General features: G+C 45.6%; 1 pseudogene; it reads left to right on the top strand.

Moving 5' to 3' along the window:
* The window catches only part of LOC115123354 (low-density lipoprotein receptor-related protein 8-like), a 164,942-nt pseudogene that overhangs the window by 95,913 nt on the left and 47,648 nt on the right, over nt 1-21,381 (top strand).

Raw genomic sequence — 21,381 nt, 5'->3', positions numbered from 1 at the left:
TAGAAATGTTTGTAAATAAAAAATAATAAACATAACTTATTTACATAAGTATTCAGACCCTTTGCTATGAGACTCGAAGTTGAGCCCAGGTGCATCCTGTTTCCATTGATCATCCTTGAGATGTTTCTACAATTTGATTTGAATCCAACTGTGGTAAATTCAAATGATTGGACATTATTTGGAAAAGCCACACACCTGTCTATATAAGGTCCCACAGTTGACAGTGTATGTCAGAGCATAAACCAAGCCATGAGGTCGAAGGACTTATGCGTAGAGCTCCAAGACAGGATGGTGTCGAGGCACAGATCTGGGGAAGTTTACAAAAAAATGTCTGCAGCATTGAAGGTCCCCAAGAACACAGTTGACTCCATCATTCTTAAATGGAAGAAGTTTGGAACCACCAAGACTCTTCCTAGAGCTGGCCGCCCGGCCAAACCGAGCAATCGGGGGAGAAGGGCCTTGGTCAAGGAGGTGACCAAGAACCCGATGGTCACTCTGACAGAGCTCCAGAGTTCCTCTGTGGAGATGGGTCCGAGTCAGGACTGAGACCAAGGGGGGTCCGAGTCAGGACTGAGACCAAGGGGGGTCCGAGTCAGGACTGAGACCAAGGGGGGTCTGAGTCAGGACTGAGACCAAGGGGGGTTCGAGTCCGAGTCAGGACTGAGACCAGTGCAATCTGAATACTACAACACTGGTACCCATTCACGTTTTTTAATCTTGTGATTGGTTGATCGCACAGGCCTACAAAGTTTGTCATTGAGCTCGCTATTTAAAAGGAATTTGCATGCATTTACCACAGCAGAAAGGGAATTGGAAAAAGCTCATTTAATCTTAGAAACATATTTTCCTAATTTTGTACTGCTTTATCAAGTTGAGGGGATGTGGGCCGTTATCGCATAATGTATGACGCACAGAACAGCCGACAAGTCGCTAATATTAATGTCACCCTCAAAAAGTTTGTGTGAGGACGAGTTAGAGAAAGAGACAGGGACCTCCAAACGATAACGTGTTTGCATTGGAAATCCAATTAAATATGAATAAGGGAGAGATTTTGTCTTTGAACGGAGATCGAGATCACAATAAAAAAAAAGTCTATTTAAATGGAAATCCTACATGTATTTTATTCATGTAACGTTGCAGTCGATGGTAAAATCTTTGAGATTGAGGCCCAAAGATTTGTGCACCAAAATTCAGTCCGCGGGCCTGTTCTTTATCAAAGTCATTACATTTCTTATTTCTGCTCTTGACAAAGAGCTGAATAATAAACCAATACAGTTGATTCAGTCTTGTCTGTATGCTGATGTAGTACAAGAGGAGGGCCTACAACTCATGTTCAAATACTACAACTCTCCATTCAATGAACATGAATCACTTATGGATTCCTGTTCTATTGTTAGCAGGGTTAAACCATTACACTTGGTTTCCATGGCTACTGTACAGCAAATGATTGTCCCCCACAATGATGGAGGTGGAGATCTGTCTTGATCTTACGTTAGTCACACATAATATCTCAGACAACTCTTGCTCCTGATTTTGACCAACCTTGGATGAATGATGCGTCTAGCCAGGGATTTACAAAGTTACACCGATTGGCCCAAAGGGGGCGCTATAGTAATCGACTGATTTTCCAAACTTTGAACAAGAATATTTCCTGTCTCGTTTGAGCTACGGTCATGACATTTTTTGTACATGTATGCATCTCCTCATGAGAAACACGTTTCCCACAAGGATCCATAAGCTCCTGCCATTCACATCAAGGTGAACATTTTGAAACACTGTGCAGACGATCTGTAAATCCATACAGACACACTGGACCATTACTAAGACTTGTTCTTTCTCTCAACTTGTTCTAACATCAGTTAGAACAAGTTTGAATAATTGTCACTAATTGTCCCTAATTGTCCCTTTCAGTAGAACTATGAGAATTAATTCAGAATGCCATTTAGTAAGAAACATTGAACTTCTGATATACTACAAATGGAAAAATATAGCGTGAAAGAAGTGTCAGAAGGCTCGACAACTTCAAATTAGCGCTGCAAATAAGGCCCTGTGTGACGCTCAGTCCTTAAACTATAGAGTGTTGCCGTGACAACTTCACACTTCGAGCAGAAGCCCAGATGCCAAAAAGTGGCACCTCCTGCTGTAATTTACAACATATTTAGCCCAGGGACGGTGTTTGTTTGAAGTTTGTATTTCTCTTCTGTTGGTGCCAGGCAGAGACCTACGGTATGTTTGCAGTCTGTATTTCTCTTCTGTTGGTGCCAGGCAGAGACCTACGGTGTGTTTGCAGTCTGTATTTCTCTTCTGTTGGTGCCAGGCAGAGACCTACGGTGTGTTTGCAGTCTGTATTTCTCTTCTGTTGGTGCCAGGCAGAGACCTACGGTATGTTTGCAGTCTGTATTTCTCTTCTGTTGGTGCCAGGCAGAGACCTACGGTGTGTTTGCAGTCTGTATTTCTCTTCTGTTGGTGCCAGGCAGAGACCTACGGTATGTTTGCAGTCTGTATTTCTCTTCTGTTGGTGCCAGGCAGAGACCTACGGTGTGTTTGCAGTCTGTATTTCTCTTCTGTTGGTGCCAGGCAGAGACCTACGGTATGTTTGCAGTCTGTATTTCTCTTCTGTTGGTGCCAGGCAGAGACCTACGGTATGTTTGCAGTCTGTGATAGTGAATCCTCTGTTTTACATCTGTTAATGCTAATTAACATACAGCGCACACACCTTCCGCCACGCTCCAATTACACTGAAGCTTGATGAGGTTTGAAGCATGCTGTGTTTTTTTTTGTCTCTCTGTTTGTCTCTGTCTCTCTATGTCTCTGGCTCTCACTCCCTGTCTCTCTCTCTCTGTCTCTCTCTCTCTCCCTGCCTCATTCTCTGTCTCTCGCTCTCTGTCTCTCTCTCTCTGTCTGTCTGTCTGTCTGTCTGTCTGTCTGTCTGTCTGTCTCTCTCTCTCTGTCTCTCTGTCTCTCTGTCTCTGTCTCTCTCTGTCTCTCTCTCTCTCTCTCTCTCTGTCTCTCGCTCTCTCTCTCGCTCTCTGTCTCTCGTTCTCTGTCTCTCGTTCTCTGTCTCTCTCTCTCTGTCTCTCGCTCTCTGTCTCTCGCTCTCTGTCTCTCGCTCTCTGTCTCTCGCTCTCTGTCTGGTCACAAATATTGCTGCTGTGATTGCACACTGTGGAATTTCACCCAGTAGATATGGGAGTTCATCAAAATTGGGTTTTTTTTTCAAATTCTTTTTGGATCTGTGCAATCTGAGGGAAATATGTGTCTCTATTATGGTCATGCATTGGGCAGGAGGTTAGGAAGTGCAGCTCAGTTTCCACCTCATTTTGTGGGCAGTGTGCACACAGCCTGTCTTCTCTTGAGAGCCATGTCTGCCTACGGCGGCCTTTCTCAGTAGCAAGGCTATGCTCACTGAGTCTGTACATAGTCAAAGCTTTCCTTAAGTTTGGGTCAGTCACAGTGGTCAGGTATTCTGCCACTGTGTAGTCTCTGTTTAGGGCCAAATAGCATTCTAGTTTGCTCTTTTTTTTTGTTAATTATTTCCAATGTGTCAAGTAATTATCTTTTTGTTTTCTCATGATTTGCTTGGGTCTAATTGTGCTGCTGTCCTGGGGCTCTGTGGGTGTGTTTGTGATTGTGAACAGAGCCCCAGGACCAGCTTGCTTAGGGGACTCTTCTCCAGGTTAATCTCTCTGTAGGTGATGGCTTTGTTATGGAAGGTTTGGGAATCGCTTCCTTTTAGGTGGTTGTAGAATTTAACGGCTCTTTTCTGGATTTTGATCATTAGCGGGTATCGGCCTAATTCTGCTCTGCGTGCATTATTTGGTGTTTTACATTGTACATAGAGGACATTTTTGCAGAATTCTGCATGCAGTCTCAATTTGGTGTTTGTCCCATTTTGTGAAATCTTGGTTGGTGAGCGGACCCCAGACCTCACAACCATAAAGGGCAATGGGCTCTATGACTGATTCAAGTATTTTTAGCCAGATCCTAATTGGTATGTTGAATTTTATGTTCCTTTTGATGGCATAGAAGGCCCTTCTTGCCTTGTCTCTCAGATCTTTCACAGCTTTGTGGAAGTTACCTGTGGTGCTGATGTTTAGGCCAAGGTATGTATAGTTTTTTGTGTGCTCTAGGGCAATGGTGTCTAGATGGAATTTGTATTTGTGGTCCTGGTGACTGGACCTTTTTAGGAACACCATTATTTTGGTCTTACTGAGATTTACTGTCAGGGCCCAGGTCTGGCAGAATCTGTGCAGAATATCTAGGTGCTGCTGTAGGCCTTCCTTGGTTGGTGACAGAAGCACCAGATCATCAGCAAACAGTAGACATTTGACTTCAGACTCTAGTGCCCGTGCCAATTCGTTGATATATATGTTGAAGAGGGTGGGGCTTAAGCTGCATCCCTGTCTCACCCCACGGCCCTGTGTGAAGAAGTTTGTGTTTTTTGCCTATTTTAACCACACACTTGTTGTTTGTCTACATGGATTTTATAATGTCGTATGTTTTACCCCCAACACCACTTTCCATCAATTTGTATAGCAGACCCTCATGCCAAATTGAGTCGAAGGCTTTTTTGAAATCAACAAAGCATGAGAAGACTTTGCCTTTATTTTGGTTTGTTTGGTTGTCAATTAGGGTGTGCAGGGTGAATACATGGTCTGTTGTACGGTAATTTGGTAAAAAAAAACAATTTGACATTTGCTCAGTACATTGTTTTCATTGAGGACATGTACGAGTCTCCTGTTAATGATAATGCAGAGGATTTTCCCAAGGTTGCTGTTGACGCATATTCCACGGTAGTTATTGGGGTCAAATTTGTTTCCACTTTTGTGGATTGGGGTGATCAGTGATCAGGTTCCAAATATTGGGGAAGATGCCAGTGCTAAGGATGATGTTAAAGAGTTTTAGTATGGCCAATTGGAATTTATTGTCTGTATATTTGATCATTTCATTAAGGATACCATCAACACCACAGGCCTTTTTGGGTTGGAGGGTTTTTATTTTGTCATGTAGGTCAAGGTAATTGTAGAATCCAGTGGGTTCTGGTAGTCTTTAATAGTTGATTCTAAGATTTGTATTTGGTCCTGTATATGTTTTTGCTCTTTATTCTTTGTTATAGAGCCAAAAATATTGGAGAAGTGGTTTACCCTACATCTCCATTTTGAATAGATAATTCTTTATGTTGTTGTTTGTTTAGTGTTTTCCAATTTTCCCAGAAGTGGTTAGAGTCTATGGATTCTTCAATTACATTGAGCTGATTTCTGACATTCTGTTCCTTCTTTTTCCGTAGTGTATTTCTGTATTGTTTTAGTGATTCACCATAGTGAAGGCGGAGACTCAGGTTTTCCGGGTCTCTATGTTTTTGGTTGGACATTTTTGCATTCTTCATCGAACCATTTGTCATTGTTGTTCATTTTCTTTGGTCTTCTATTTGAGATTTTTGGATTTGATAGGGAAGCTGAGAGGTCAAATATACTGTTAAGATTTTCTACTGCCAAGTTTACACCTTCACTATTATTGTGGAACGTTTTCCCCAGGAAATTGTCTAAAAGGGATTGAATTTGTTGTTGCCTAATTGTTTTTTGGTAGATTTCCAAATGGCATTCCTTCCATCTATAGCATTTCTTAATGTTACTCAGTTCCTTTGGCTTTGATGCCTCTTGATTGAGTATTGCTCTGTTCAGGTAGACTGTTATTTTTGCTGTGGTCTGATAGGGGTGTCAGTGGGCTGACTGTGAATGCTGTGCGAGACTCTGGGTTGAGATCAGTGATAAAGTAGTCTACAGTACTACTGCCAAGAGATGAGCTATAGGTGTATCTACCATATGAATCCCCTCGAAGCCTACCATTGACTATGTACATACCCAGCGTGCGACAGAGCTGCAGGAGTTGTGACCCGTTTTTGTTGGTTATGTTGTCATAGTTTTGCCTAGGGGGGCATATGGGGGAGGGAATGCTGTCACCTGCAGGTAGGTGACCCTGCTGAGGGTGTCAGGTTCTTGTCCGGTTCTGGCATTTAGGTCACCACAGACTAGTACATGTCCCTGGGCCTGGAAATGATTGATTTCCCCCTCCAGGATGGAGAAGCTGTCTTCATTAAAGTATGGCAATTCTAGTGGGGGGATATAGGTAGCACACAGGAGGACATTTCTCTCTGTTAAGATAATTTCCTTTTGAATTTCTAGCCAAATGTAAAATGTTCCTGTTTTGATTAATTTAATGGAGTGAGTTAGGTCTGCGCTATACCAAATTAGCATATCCCCTGAGTCCATACCCTGTTTCACACCTGGTAGTTTGGTGGATGGGACTACCAGCTCTCTGTAACCTAGAGGGCAACCAGTGGGTCCGTCTCCTCTATACTAGGTTTCTTGCAGGATGACAATGTCTGTATTACCGATTTCTTTGGTGAAATCCGGGTTCCTGCTCTTTAGGCCAAAGGCAGATGACCTCAGGCCAAGGATATTCCAGGCTGATATAGTGAAGGCTTTGTGTTCCATAAAGTGTCCAATGTTGTTGGTCGTGTGGTTTGGCCTCAGGCCAGTAAGTGTGAGCAGAGCCTGCTGAGCATCTGGTACATGCCATTGGCTTGGGCTAGTGTAAGAGTGGCCTGTTTGCCCGCTCACTGCCTGGGCGTATGTGTGACTTCCATGTTGAGGCCCTCTTTGCGGGGGTGGGGTGCATGGAGTGGGAAGGAGGGGCATAGGTCTGATCTGAGGGGGCCTAAATGGGGTCTCTCTCTCTCTCTCTCTCTCCCTGTCTCTCTGTCTCCCTGTCTCTGTCTCCCTGTCTCTGTCTCTCTGTCTCCCTGTCTCTGTCTCTCTCTCCCAGTCTCTCAGTCTCTGTCTCTCGGTCTCTGTGTCTCTGTCTCTGTCTCTTGGTCTCTGTCTCTCTCTCTGTCTCTCTCTCTGTCTCTCGCTCTCTGTCTCTCGCTCTCTGTCTGTCTCTCTCTCTGTCTCTCTCTCCCTGTCGTTCTCTCTCTCCCTGGCTCTTGGTCTCTTTTCTCTGTCTCTCTCTCCTTGTCTCTCGGTCTCTCTCTCTCTCTCTCTGTCTCTGTCTTTCTCTCTCTCGTTCTCTTTTCCTCTATATCTGTGTACACAGACAGAAAAGCCCTAGATCTGTGTCAGCCTAGATCATTGTAGTGCAGTGAGTTGTCTCATAATTACACACTGGAGTAGCGTTACACTGACACATGAAAGATTAAGGCTGGGGCTTTGGCTGAGCGGGTTAGTTACTCAAAAGTACTGAAAAATAAATGGCTCTCTGTGGAGATTCACTTGAAATAGTTTTCCTAGCGATGTATAGTGGAATTACAGAGGATCAACAGATACCGTATACTCCCCGTCTTGTGCATTTATTACTGTAGAAATATTGATCTGTTCTCGTGTTCACTGTTCCAGAACATTAAAAAGGACTCCCATGTCAGAACAGTGAGGAGGACTCTCATGTCAGAACAGTGAGGACTCCCGTGTCAGAACAGTGAGGACTCCCGTGTCAGAACAGTGAGGAGGACTCCCATGTCAAAACAGTGAGGAGGACTCCCATGTCAGAACAGTGAGGAGGACTCCCATGTCAGAACAGTGAGGAGGACTCCCATGTCAGAACAGTGAGGAGGACTCCCATGTCAGAACAGTGAGGAGGACTCCCATGTCAGAACAGCAGAAAGGACTCCCATGTCAGAACAGTGAGGAGGACTCCCATGTCAGAACAGTGAGGAGGACTCCCATGTCAGAACAGTGAGGAGGACTCCCATGCCAGAACAATGAGGAGGACTCCCATGCCAGAACAGTGAGGAGGACTCCCATGTCAGAACAGTGAGGAGGACTCCCATGTCAGAACAGTGAGGAGGACTCCCATGTCAGAACAGTGAGGAGGACTCCCATGTCAGAACAGTGAGGAGGACTCCCATGTCAGAACAGTGAGGAGGACTCCCATGTCAGAACAGTGAGGAGGACTCCCATGTCAGAACAGTGAGGAGGACTCCCATGTCAGAACAGCAGAATGGACTCCCATGTCAGAACAGTGAGGAGGACTCCCATGTCAGAACAGTGAGGAGGACTCCCATGTCAGAACAGTGAGGAGGACTCCCATGTCAGAACAGCAGAATGGACTCCCATGTCAGAACAGTGAGGAGGACTCCCATGTCAGAACAGTGAGGAGGACTCCCATGCCAGAACAGTGAGGAGGACTCCCATGTCAGAACAGTGAGGAGGATTCCCATGCCAAAACAGTGAGGAGGACTCCCATGCCAGAACAGTGAGGACTCCCATGTCAGAACAGTGAGGAGAACTCCCATGTCAGAACAGTGAGGAGGACTCCCATGTCAGAACAGCAGCATGGACTCCCATGTCAAAACAGCAGAATGGACTCCCATGTCAAAACAGCAGAATGGACTCCCATGTCAGAACAGCAGAAAGGACTCCCATGTCAGAACAGTGAGGAGGACTCCCATGTCAGAACAGTGAGGAGGACTCCCATGTCAGAACAGTGAGGAGGACTCCCATGTCAGAACAGTGAGGAGGACTCCCATGTCAGAACAGCAGAATGGACTCCCATGTCAGAACAGTGAGGAGGACTCCCATGTCAGAACAGTGAGGACTCCCATGTCAGAACAGTGAGGAGGACTCCCATGCCAGAACAGTGAGGAGGACTCCCATGCCAGAACAGTGAGGAGGACTCCCATGTCAGAACAGTGAGGAGGACTCCCATGTCAGAACAGTGAGGAGGACTCCCATGTCAGAACAGTGAGGAGGACTCCCATGTCAGAACAGTGAGGAAGACTCCCATGCCAGAACAGTGAGGAGGACTCCCATGTCAGAACAGTGAGGAGGACTCCCATGTCAGAACAGTGAGGAGGACTCCCATGCCAAAACAGTGAGGATGACTCCCATGCCAGAACAGTGAGGACTCCCATGTCAGAACAGTGAGGAGAACTCCCATGTCAGAACAGTGAGGAGGACTCCCATGTCAGAACAGTGAGGAGGACTCCCATGTCAGAACAGCAGCATGGACTCCCATGTCAAAACAGCAGAATGGACTCCCATGTCAGAACAGCAGAAAGGACTCCCATGTCAGAACAGTGAGGAGGACTCCCATGTCAGAACAGTGAGGAGGACTCCCATGTCAGAACAGTGAGGAGGACTCCCATGTCAGAACAGTGAGGAGGACTCCCATGTCAGAACAGCAGAAAGGACTCCCATGTCAGAACAGTGAGGAGGACTCCCATGCCAGAACAGTGAGGAAGACTCCCATGTCAGAACAGTGAGGAGGACTCCCATGTCAGAACAGCAGAATGGACTCCCATGTCAGAACAGTGAGGAGGACTCCCATGTCAGAACAGCAGAATGGACTCCCATGTCAGAACAATGAGGAGGACCCCATGTCAGAACAGCAGAATGGACTCCCATGTCAGAACAATGAGAAGGACCCCATGTCAGAAAAGTGAGGAGGACTCCCATGCCAGAACAGAGAGGAGGACTCCCATGTCAGAACAGTGAGGAGGACTCCCATGCCAGAACAGTGAGGAGGACTCCCATGTCAGAACAGTGAGGAGGACTCCCATGTCAGAACAGTGAGGAGGACTCCCATGTCAGAACAGTGAGGAGGACTCCCATGTCAGAACAGCAGAAAGGACTCCCATGTCAGAACAGTGAGGAGGATTTCCATGTCAGAACAGTGAGGAGGACTCCCATGTCAGAACAGTGAGGAGGACTCCCATGCCAGAACAGTGAGGAGGACTCCCATGTCAGAACAGTGAGGAGGACTCCCATGCCAGAACAGTGAGGAGGACTCCCATGTCAGAACAGTGAGGAGGACTCCCATGTCAGAACAGCAGAATGGACTCCCATGTCAGAACAGTGAGGAGGACTCCCATGTCAGAACAGTGAGGAGGACTCCCATGTCAGAACAGCAGAATGGACTCCCATGTCAGAACAATGAGGAGGACCCCATGTCAGAACAGCAGAATGGACTCCCATGTCAGAACATTGAGGAGGACCCCATGTCAGAACAGTGAGGAGGACTCCCATGTCAGAACAGCAAAATGGACTCCCATGTCAGAACAGTGAGGAGGACTCCCATGTCAGAACAGTGAGGACTCCCATGTCAGAACAGTGAGGAGAACTCCCATGTCAGAACAGTGAGGGGGACTCCCATGTCAGAACAGTGAGGAGGACTCCCATTTCAGAACAGCAGAAAGGACTCCCATGTCAGAACAGTGAGGAGGACTCCCATGTCAGAACAGTGAGGAGGACTCCCATGTCAGAACAGTGAGGAGGACTCCCATGTCAGAACAGTGAGGAGGACTCCCATGTCAGAACAGTGAGGAGGACTCCCATGTCAGAACAGTGAGGAGGACTCCCATGTCAGAACAGTGAGGAGGACTCCCATTTCAGAACAGCAGAAAGGACTCCCATGTCAGAACAGTGAGGAGGACTCCCATGCCAGAACAGAGAAGAGGACTCCCATGTCAGAACAGTGAGGAGGACTCCCATGTCAGAACAGCAGCATGGACTCCCATGTCAAAACAGCAGAAAGGACTCCCATGTCAGAACAGCAGAAAGGACTCCCATGTCAGAACAGTGAGGAGGACTCCCATGTCAGAACAGTGAGGAGGACTCCCATGTCAGAACAGCAGAAAGGACTCCCATGTCAGAACAGTGAGGGGGACTCCCATGTCAGAACAGTGATGGGGACTCCCATGTCAGAACAGCAGAATGGACTCCCATGTCAAAACAGTGAGGAGGACTCCCATGTCAGAACAGTGAGGAGGACTCCCATGTCAGAACAGTGAGGACTCCCATGTCAGAACAGTGAGGACTCCCATGTCAGAACAGTGAGCAGGACTCCCATGTCAGAACAGTGAGGAGGACTCCCATGTCAGAACAGTGAGGAGGACTCCCATGTCAGAACAGTGAGGAGGACTCCCATGTCAGAACAGTGAGGAGGACTCCCATGTCAGAACAGTGAGGAGGACTCCCATGCCAGAACAGTGAGGAGGACTCCCATGTCAGAACAGTGAGGGGGACTCCCATGTCAGAACAGTGAGGAGGACTCCCATGTCAGAACAGTGAGGAGGACTCCCATGTCAGAACAGCAGAATGGACTCCCATGTCAGAACAGTGAGGAGGACTCCCATGTCAGAACAGTGAGGAGGACTCCCATGTCAGAACAGTGAGGAGGACTCCCATGTCAGAACAGTGAGGGGGACTCCCATGTCAGAACAGCAGAATGGACTCCCATGTCAGAACAGCAGAAAGGACTCCCATTTCTCTTTAGATCTCTATTCAGTTCCACATCCAGGAAGTTCAGCTTTACAGCCTGATTTGAAATCTAACCTTTAACCTGACCTTTACATTACTATCACGGAATCTTTAACATTTCAGTTTTACAGACAGGATGTATCACCATTGGCAAAAATGTGTAACTTGTATTTTTTTTCCTATTCCCCTTCGAGCTCGGTTCAAGATGACTGTTGGCAGTTCTTGAATTGGGCCTGAAAAAGAGGGTGAGGCTTTTAGACAGGGCCGAGTACAGAGTACACAGAGTACAGAGTACACAGAGTACAGAGTACACAGAACACAGAGTACACAGAACACAGAGTACACAGAACACAGAGTACACAGAACACAGAGTACACAGAGTACAGAGTACACAGAGTACAGGCACCTCAAATTTTCTACTGGAGTACTTGCACCTCTTACAGAATATTAATTCTCAAATATGAACACTGGTACTGTAACATTGTAATGAGTCCCGGCACATACAATTAGTGCCTTTTTTAATTCTACTTCAAGCACCGACTGTTGGTAATATCCATCATTGCTTGATTTTTATTTATTATTATTATTATTTATTTATTTATCCTTTGTTTAACTAGGCAAGTCAGTTAAGAACAAATTCTTATTTCCATATGATGTGACACATGCAGCAGACATTTTAGAGTGACAGCTCTGTGCAGCTGCAGGAAAGATAGCAAACAGTATAAGCTTCGGTGCAGCTTTTCCCGAAAGAAGCCTTTGATACCCGAAGATACACATACTCTCTATTGATAGGCATCTGATTTAATAAAACCATTTTGGTCCATTTTAGATGTTGAATGACACAGAGGATTATGGATAGTTGTAGGAGGAGGAGGAGGTTAATGAAAACAGACAGTTGTCTCTTTGTAGATTTTGAGCTTCAACCCTATCGAGATGTTTCACTGTTAGAGGTAATGAGTAATGAGAATGAGTCTACTGGCTGAATAACGGAGAGGAGTTTAGTTATGCAAAGATGTGTATTTCATTGGGATTGTGTGTGTGTGTGTGTGTGTGTAGGGGTTGTCTGTCTGTCTCTGTGTGTGTGTGTGTGTGTAGAGGGGTTGTCTGTATGTGTGTGTGTGTAGAGGGGTTGACTGTCTGTCTGTGTGTGTGTGGGGGGAGTGTGCGTGTGTGTGTAGAGGGGTTGTCTGTCTGTCTGTCTCTGTGTGTGTGTGTGTGTGTCTGGGGGGAGAGGAGTGTGTGTGTGCGTGCGTGTAGAGGGGTTGTCTGTCTGTGTCTGTCTGTGTGTGTGTGTGTGTGTGTGTGTGTGTGTGTGTGTGTGTGTGTGTGTGTGTGTGTGTGTGAGCATGTCTTTCTTTTTATTGCTTACTTCACATTAGCTGTAAGCAACATGTTTTCACAGTTCACTGCTCACGTGTACTGTACTCATCAGTGCCAATGTATTAGCATCATAATAACGTGTCTTCACGTGTACTGATTCATGCCACATCCCCCATGACGACCTGCATTTGAACCCAGACCATACACATATTGTGGTAAACAACAATGCCTTATTCACTGTGAGTAAGCTGCATGAGCCATGAATACAGTAGTATGCTAACGCTAGTTATGCTAATGGTAGGTAACGTTGCAGGCTGATACTGTAGCTTAGCTAGCGTTCCTGTACCTGACCCATAATTCACAGAGAGGGACGTGGCTATGCTAGCCCAGCTTAATTAAGCTACAGTAGATACAGTAGAATGCTAGCCGCGGTAGCTAACCCTGGCTGATATGCTCACTGTAGCGTAGCTAGCGTTCTTGTACCTGACCCATAATTCACAGAGAGGGACGTGGCTACGCTAGCCCAGCTTAATTAAGCTACAGTAGATACAGTAGAATGCTAGCCGTGGTAGCTAACCCTGGCTGATATGCTCACTGTAGCGTAGCTAGCGTTCTTGTACCTGACCCATAATTCACAGAGAGGGACGTGGCTACGCTAGCCCAGCTTAATTAAGCAGTAAATCTGTCCGTGACTTAGTGTGTGTGTCGTCTGAGCGTTTGGTGCCATTTCTTCTGCTCAGCTGCCTGGGCCAAGTTACTCTCTCAACCTCCCTACCACCAGGCAGTACGACCCATTGACTGACTCTCTGGCTGCCTTGTAGGGCTGTAGTGTAGACCTGGGTTCAAATAGTATTTGTTTCCCCCAATACTTTAAGTGCTTGATTGAGCCTCCCTGAGCGCCAAATGGTCCAGGGTTTGCACTTTTGGAACTATTCTATTAGCTCCATTGCGCCAGGCAAACTCAATCAAGCACAGCGAAAGTGTTTAAGGAAAAACACATACTATTTTGAACCCAGCTCTGGTTACAATTTCCTTTTTCTTTAATGGTGAGACGTGCTGGACAAAACGGCAACAAGACAAAGGTCAAACATATGATCCATCTACACCAGCGTTTCCCAAACGCCGTCCTCGGTGACCCCAAGGGGGTGCACGTTTTGTTGTTGTTGTTGTTGTCCCTAGCAGTACACAGCTGATTCAAATAATCAACTAATCATCAAGCTTTGCTCATTTGAATCAGCTGTGTAGTGATAGGGGTAATAAAACAAAAACATGCGCCCTTTGGGGTCACCGAGGACGGAGTTTGGGAAACGCTGGTGTAGAAGAAACTGCACAATCACATAAGTCAGCAGTGATGTATCAATATATCACATAAGACAGCAGTGATGTATCAATATATCACATACGACCGTGAAAGGAGAGATATCTACGGGTCAAAATGCTTTGAAATACACACCGTACTGTACAGGTAACTGCCAAAATAAAGGAAACACCAACATAGTGTCTCAAGGTGTTGGGCCACCAGGAGCCGTCAGAACAGCTTCAATCCACCCTGGTATAGATCCACCCTGGCATAGATCCACCCTGGTATAGATCCACCCTGGTATAGATCCACCCTGGCATAGATCCACCCTGGTATAGATCCACCCTGGCATAGATCCACCCTGGTATAGATCCACCTTGGTATAGATCCACCCTGGTATAGATCCACCCTGGTATAGATCCACCCTGGCATAGATCCACCCTGGTATAGATCCACCCTGGTATAGATCCACCCTGGTATAGATCCACCCTGGTATAGATCCACCCTGGCATAGATCCACCCTGGTATAGATCCACCCTTGTATAGATCCACCCTGGCATAGATCCACCCTGGCATAGATCCACCCTGGTATAGATCCACCCTGGTATAGATCCACCCTGGTATAGATCCACCCTGGATCCACCCTGTATAGATCCACCCTGGCATAGATTCTACAAGTGTCTGGAACTCTATTGGAGGGATGCGACACCAGTCTTCCATGAGAAATTCCATAATTTGGTACTTTATTGACTGTCTCAGACACCGCTCCAGAATCTCCCGTAAGTGTTCATCTGGGTTGAGATCTGGTGTCTGAGACGGCCATGGCATATGGTTTACATCGTTTTCATGCTCTTCAAACCATTCAGTGACCACTCGTGCCCTGTGGATGGGGGAATTGTCATCCTATGGGGCATAACCATGGTAACCAAAATAATGGCCTACCCAGCATTTTTTATACATGACCCTAAGCATGATGGGATGCAAAATGCTTAATTAACTCACTACACCTGTGTGGAAGCACTTGCTTTCAATAAAGTTTATATTGCTCATTTATTCAAGTGTTTCCATTCTTTTGGAAGTTACCTGCACTTACAGGTGAGGCCATACAGATCAAAACATAGAAACTCACATCATAGAAACTCACATCATAGAAACTCACATCATAAAAACTCACATCATAGAAACTCACATCATAGAAACTCACATCATAGAAACTCACATCATAGAATCTCACATCATAGAAACTCACATCATAGAAACTCACATCATAGAATCTCACATCATAAAACTCACATCATAGAAACTCACATCATAGAAACTTCAGTGTCAGTGAGCCAACTATTGTACTACAAATGTCCTAATCCCTGTTAGTTCCTGTGTCATAAAAGACGAGCTGTTGAGTCTTCATTTGTCACTCCACCGGCAAACAACTGCAATGCAAATGTCACTCTGCCTCTGACAAATTGGCTTTTATTTGGCCTTTAGGGCCCCTTTCTCGAACAAAACACATTAGCCACAACTATAGCGACAGCTTTTGGAAGTCACAAGCTAGCATAATCGAATCAATCACTACGTTGTCTTAGTGTCGAGCGACTTGAGCACACGGTTGGTATTTGATTCCCTTGTTAGCGACGGAGGGGGATTATGTGTGTAGTTAATGAAAGGGCCATCGGTTAGAGGATAGGATAGCTATTTTCACACTTTCTTTCTCTCTTCCTCACTCTTTCTACCTCTCTCTCGTTCGCTCTCTCTCCCTTTCTCTCGCTCTCATTTTCTTTCTCTCTCTCCACCACTGTTGTGGTTAGTGAACTGGGATCTCTTCAACACTGTTGTGGTTAGTGAGCTGGGTTCTCTTCAACACTTGTGGTTAGTGAGCTGGGTTCTCTTCACTGTTGTGGTTAGTGAACTGGGTTCTCTTCACTGTTGTGGTTAGTGAACTGGGTTCTCTTCACTGTTGTGGTTAGTGAACTGGGTTCTCTTCACTGTTGTGGTTAGTGAACTGGGTTCTCTTCAACACTGCTGTGGTTAGTGAACTGGGTTCTCTTCACTGTTGTGGTTAGTGAACTGGGTTCTCTTCAACACTGTTGTGGTTAGTGAGCTGGGTGCTCTTCAACACTTGTGGTTAGTGAGCTGGGTTCTCTTCACTGTTGTGGTTAGTGAACTGGGTTCTCTTTACTGTTGTGGTTAGTGAACTGGGTTCTCTTCACTGTTGTGGTTAGTGAGCTGGGTTCTCTTCAACACTGTTGTGGTTAGTGAGCTGGGTTCTCTTCAACACTGTTGTGGTTAGTGAGCTGGGTTCTCTTCAACACTGTTGTGGTTAGTGAGCTGGGTTCTCTTCACTGTTGTGGTTAGTGAACTGGGTTCTCTTCAACACTGTTGTGGTTAGTGAGCTGGGTTCTCTTCACTGTTGTGGTTAGTGAACTGGGTTCTCTTCACTGTTGTGGTTAGTGAACTGGGTTCTCTTCAACACTGTTGTGGTTAGTGAGCTGGGTTCTCTTCACTGTTGTGGTTAGTGAACTGGGTTCTCTTCACTGTTGTGGTTAGTGAACTGGGTTCTCTTCACTGTTGTGGTTAGTGAACTGGGTTCTCTTCACTGTTGTGGTTAGTGAACTGGGTTCTCTTCACTGTTGTGGTTAGTGAACTGGGTTCTCTTCACTGTTGTGGTTAGTGAGCCTGGGTTCTCTTCACTGTTGTGGTTAGTGAACTGGGTTCTCTTCAACACTGTTGTGGTTAGTGAGCTGGGTTCTCTTCACTGTTGTGGTTAGTGAACTGGGTTCTCTTCACTGTTGTGGTTAGTGAACTGGGTTCTCTTCAACACTGCTGTGGTTAGTGAACTGGGTTCTCTTCAACACTGCTGTGGTTAGTGAACTGGGTTCTCTTCAACACTGCTGTGGTTAGTGAACTGGGTTCTCTTCACTGTTGTGGTTAGTGAACTGGGTTCTCTTCAACACTGTTGTGGTTAGTGAACTGGGTTCTCTCAGAATAAGATGTTGTTCTCTGCTACCAACTGGTACATCTGCTGTGTTGTTCCTGTCTTGTCTGTTCAGGGTTGAGAGAACAACATCTTTATTTAATTTAACCTTTATTTAACTAGAGAAGTCAGTTAAGAAAAAAAGTATTATTTACAATGAGTGCCTCCATAAGGCAAAAGGCCTCTTGTGGGGGCTGGGATTAATAAATAATATATATATATACACAGTGGGGAGAACAAGTATTTGATACACTGCCGATTTTGCAGGCGTTGCGTGCGCTGCAGAATTTTAATCCATGACGGCGTAGTGTGTTACTAATATTTTTCTTTGAGACTGTGGTCCCAGCTCTCTTCAGGTCATTGACCAGGTCCTGCCGTGTAGTTCTGGGTTGATCCCTCACCTTCCTCATGATCATTGATGCCCCACGAGGTGAGATCTTGCATGGAGCCCCAGACCGTCATCTTGCACTTATTCCATTTTCTAATAATTGCACCAACAGTTGTTGCCTTCTCACCAAGCTGCTTGCCTATTGTCCTGTAGCCCATCCCAGCCTTGTGCAGGTGTACAATTTATCCATGATGTCCTTACACAACTCTCTGGTCTTGGCCATTGTGGAGAGGTTAGAGTCTGTTTGATTGAGTGTGTGGACAGGTGTCTTTTATACAGGTAACGAGTTCAAACAGGTGCAGTTAATACAGGTAATGAGTGGAGAACAGGAGAGCAGGTCTGTGAGAGCCGGAATTCTTACTGGTTGGTAGGTGATCAAATACTTATGTTTTGCAATAAAATGCAAATGAATTACTTAAAAATCATACAATGTGATTTTCTGGATTTTTGTTTTAGATTCCGTCTCTCACAGTTGAAGTGTACCTATGATAACAATTACAGACCTCTACATGCTTTGTAAGTAGGAAAACCTGCAAAATCGGCAGTGTATCAAATACTGGTTCTCCCCACTGTATATAGGTTAAAACACACATCACGACAAGAGACCCTTCTATACACACTAGTCTGTTAGACCCTAAACCCTTCTATACACCCTAGTCTGTTAGACCCTAAACCCTTCTATACACCCTAGTCTGTTAAACCCTTCTATTAGACCCTAAACCCTTCTATACACCCTAGTCTGTTAGACCCTAAACCCTTCTATACACACTAGTCTGTTAGACCCTAAACCCTTCTATACACCCTAGTCTGTTAGACCCTAAACCCTTCTATACACCCTAGTCTGTTAAACCCTTCTATTAGACCCTAAACCCTTCTATACACCCTAGTCTGTTAGACCCTAAACCCTTCTATACACCCTAGTCTGTTAAACCCTTCTATTAGACCCTAAACCCTTCTATACACCCTAGTCTGTTAGACCCTAAACCCTTCCTACCTACCCCTAACCCACCTACCCAAGCCTCTCAGATGTGCCAAGTGGAGTGAGTGAGGGCAGCAGAGAAGGGTACAAGGTGTTGGAATGGAACATAATCTCCCTTTCTCCCCTCCAGGCAAGCAGACGTGTCCTCTGGAGAAGTTTGACTGCGGCGGCTCCACCAACAAGTGTGTCTCGTTGTCGTGGCGATGCGATGGCGAGCGGGACTGCGAGAACGGGGCGGACGAGGAGGACTGCGCCGCCGGTGAGTGTGATGGAAAGCTGTCAATCAAACACCATAGAAACCACCCATTGGCTGAGACAGGTGTCCTTAATTTGTGGATGGGCAATAGTCCCGCCCACTGACTGCACTAGATTTTACCTGGACACTATGGTGAGAAAAGAAGGGGTGTGTTTCTTCTCAGTGACCTTTAACCCTTGAACCACTAAGCTGTAGTAGTACCACTGTTTGTGTCAGTCTTTTGCCTCCTTAGCTTTTGTATTCACACCTTTTAGGAATGGCAACGGCTGTTACCCTAGTCACAGTATTGTGTTTGAACACACGTTCCAGGTTAGGATTTTACGGAGCTTTGAATGAGCCCACGACCGTGTGACATGCCGTGAGTGGGCGGGGTCAAAGGAACCAATAGAACGGATTCTTTTGATCACAGTTCTCCGTTTCCTCCATTATGGGGCATTTTGGGGGTTCTTTTCTCCGTTTGATTGATCTTCTGACGACGGAGGACACAACGGCTCCCAAATTACACCCTGTTGCCTAGTGCACTACTTTTGGCCAGAGCCTGTCTAAAGTAGTGCACCATGTAGGGAATAGGGTGCCGTTTGAGACTCCAATGAATAAAGGGCCAATGAATAAGTCAGCTCTGCTAAGAAAATACATTGACTTTGATGCCAAATCAAAGGTTGCAAATTCAATATCAAATGTAAGAATCAGTGTAGATTTTGCCCTTGGCGGCCGCCGGAACCTTTGGTGTCTACCATGACTTATCGCAACCATAGCGATAGCAAGAGTCTCCACAACTCAACCCAATCCAGTCTTGCATGATGCAAGCATCAATCCTTCAACCATGGATGATGGCGTCACCCTCCCCTCTACCCAATCACGCGTCACTGTGGTGCCTCTCTGCACTCCCCTCTACCCAATCACGCGTCACTGTGGTGCCTCTCTGCACACTCTCTCACACACACACACACACGTGACTACACTCCTGCCCTACTTTACAAGGCAACGTGAAAGACTCAGCTTCTCATTTTCCCTCCCTCCCTCCCTCCCTCGTCTCTCCCGCACGTCGGGAGAAATTGATTGTAGTGACAGTTCCGCAGGAGACTGGATGATTGGAGCTCCACCGTGGCGCAGGAAGCTTCACTGGGAGAAACCCTGTCTTATTTCCCTCAGATGGGGGGGAAAGAGCAGAGAGAAAAAGATGCTGTATGTTTTCCTACTATCATTTGAGTCCCAGAGTTTGTTTCTGTGTGGCTTCATTTCACTTCTTCACCTCAATCGCTCGATTTGTTTTTCCTCAGAAAGCCCACAGTCCTATTTCCACCGTGTGTATTGGAAATCAAAAACAACTATTTACTCCTCCCAGATATGGTCTGTGAGCCTGCATTTACTACAGCCCTGCAGAGCTAAGAGACAATTACAAAAAAACTCTTAAAACCAGGCCTGGGTTCGAATACTATTAGAAATCTTTCCATTTTGAAATTATTTTGAGTGTTTTCTTTCTTCTTCTTCTAATCTAGTGGTCTCATTGCGCCAGGTAAACTCAATCATGCTCAGCTTAAGTTATTATTTGAAATAGTATATATAGTATATGATTAAAGTGTTTTTGAACCAAGGTGTAAAATACATCTATGCCACTCTGCCCATAACACTCCTATGGTTAAATGAGCTGACGTCTGAAGTCTGAATCAAAGTGGCAAAGATCTAATGCCTTCTTGAAATAATCCAAATGCAACCTGCAAAGATTTCAAAGATTTTACTGAGTTACAGTTCATATAAGGACATCAGTCAGTTGAAATAAATACATGAGGCCCTAATCTATGGATTTCACATGACTGGGAATACAGATATTTTTTTATTTTACCTTTATTTAACTAGGCAAGTCAGTTAAGAACAAATTCTTATTTACAATGACGGCCTAGGAACAGTGGGGTTAACTGCCTGTTCAGGGGCAGAACGACAGATTTGTACCTTGTCAGCTCGGGGATTCGAACTTGCAACCTTTCGGTTACTAGTCCAACGCACAGATACCTTAATTAAAAGTAGTGGCGTGGCTTTGAAAACCAGTCAGTATCTGGTGTGATCACCATTTGCCTCATGTAGCACGATACATCTCCTTCACATAGAGTTGATCAGGCTGTTGATTGTGGCCTGTGGAATGTTGTCCCACTCCTCTTCAATGGCTGTGTGAAGTTGCTAGATATTGGCGGGATCTGAAAGATGCTGTCGAACGCATCGATCCAGAGCATCCCAAACATGCTCAATGGGTGACATGTCTGGTGAGTTTGCAGGCCATGGAAAAACTGGGACATGTACAGATCCTTGTGACATGGGACAGAGCATTATCATGCTGAAACCTGAGGTGATGGCGACGGATGAAAAACACGACAATGGGCCTCAGGATCTCATCATGGTATCTCTGTGCATTCAAATTGACATTGATAAAATGCAATTGTGTTTGTTTTCCGTAGCTTATGCCTGCCCATACCAAAAACCCACCACCACCAGGGGCACTCTGTTCACAACGTTGACATCAGCAAACCGCTCGCCCACACGACTACGTACACGTGGTCTGTGGTTGTGAGGCTAGTTGGATGTACTGCCAAATGCTCTAAAATAACATTGGAGGTGGATTATGGTAGAGAAATGAACATTCAATGCAAAACTTCAGACATCTTTGGCATTGGGTTGTGTGACAAAACTGCACAATTTACAGTGGCCTTTTATTGTCCCCAGCACAAGGTGCACCTGTGTAATGATCATGCAGCGGATGGATTATCTTGGCAATGGAGAAATGTTCACTGAAAGGGATGTGAAAACAATTGTGTGCAAAATTTGTGAGAAATAAGCTTTTTGTGCATTTTTGGGATATTTTATTTTAGCTTGTGACACATTAGACAAACACTTTACATGTTGTGTTTATATTTTTGCTC

The sequence above is a fragment of the Oncorhynchus nerka genome, linkage group LG20, assembly GCF_034236695.1.
Source record: "Oncorhynchus nerka isolate Pitt River linkage group LG20, Oner_Uvic_2.0, whole genome shotgun sequence".
NCBI lineage: Eukaryota > Metazoa > Chordata > Actinopteri > Salmoniformes > Salmonidae > Oncorhynchus > Oncorhynchus nerka.
Note: the sequence above shows the minus strand (reverse complement) of the source record. Positions and strands in the feature narration are given on the sequence as shown.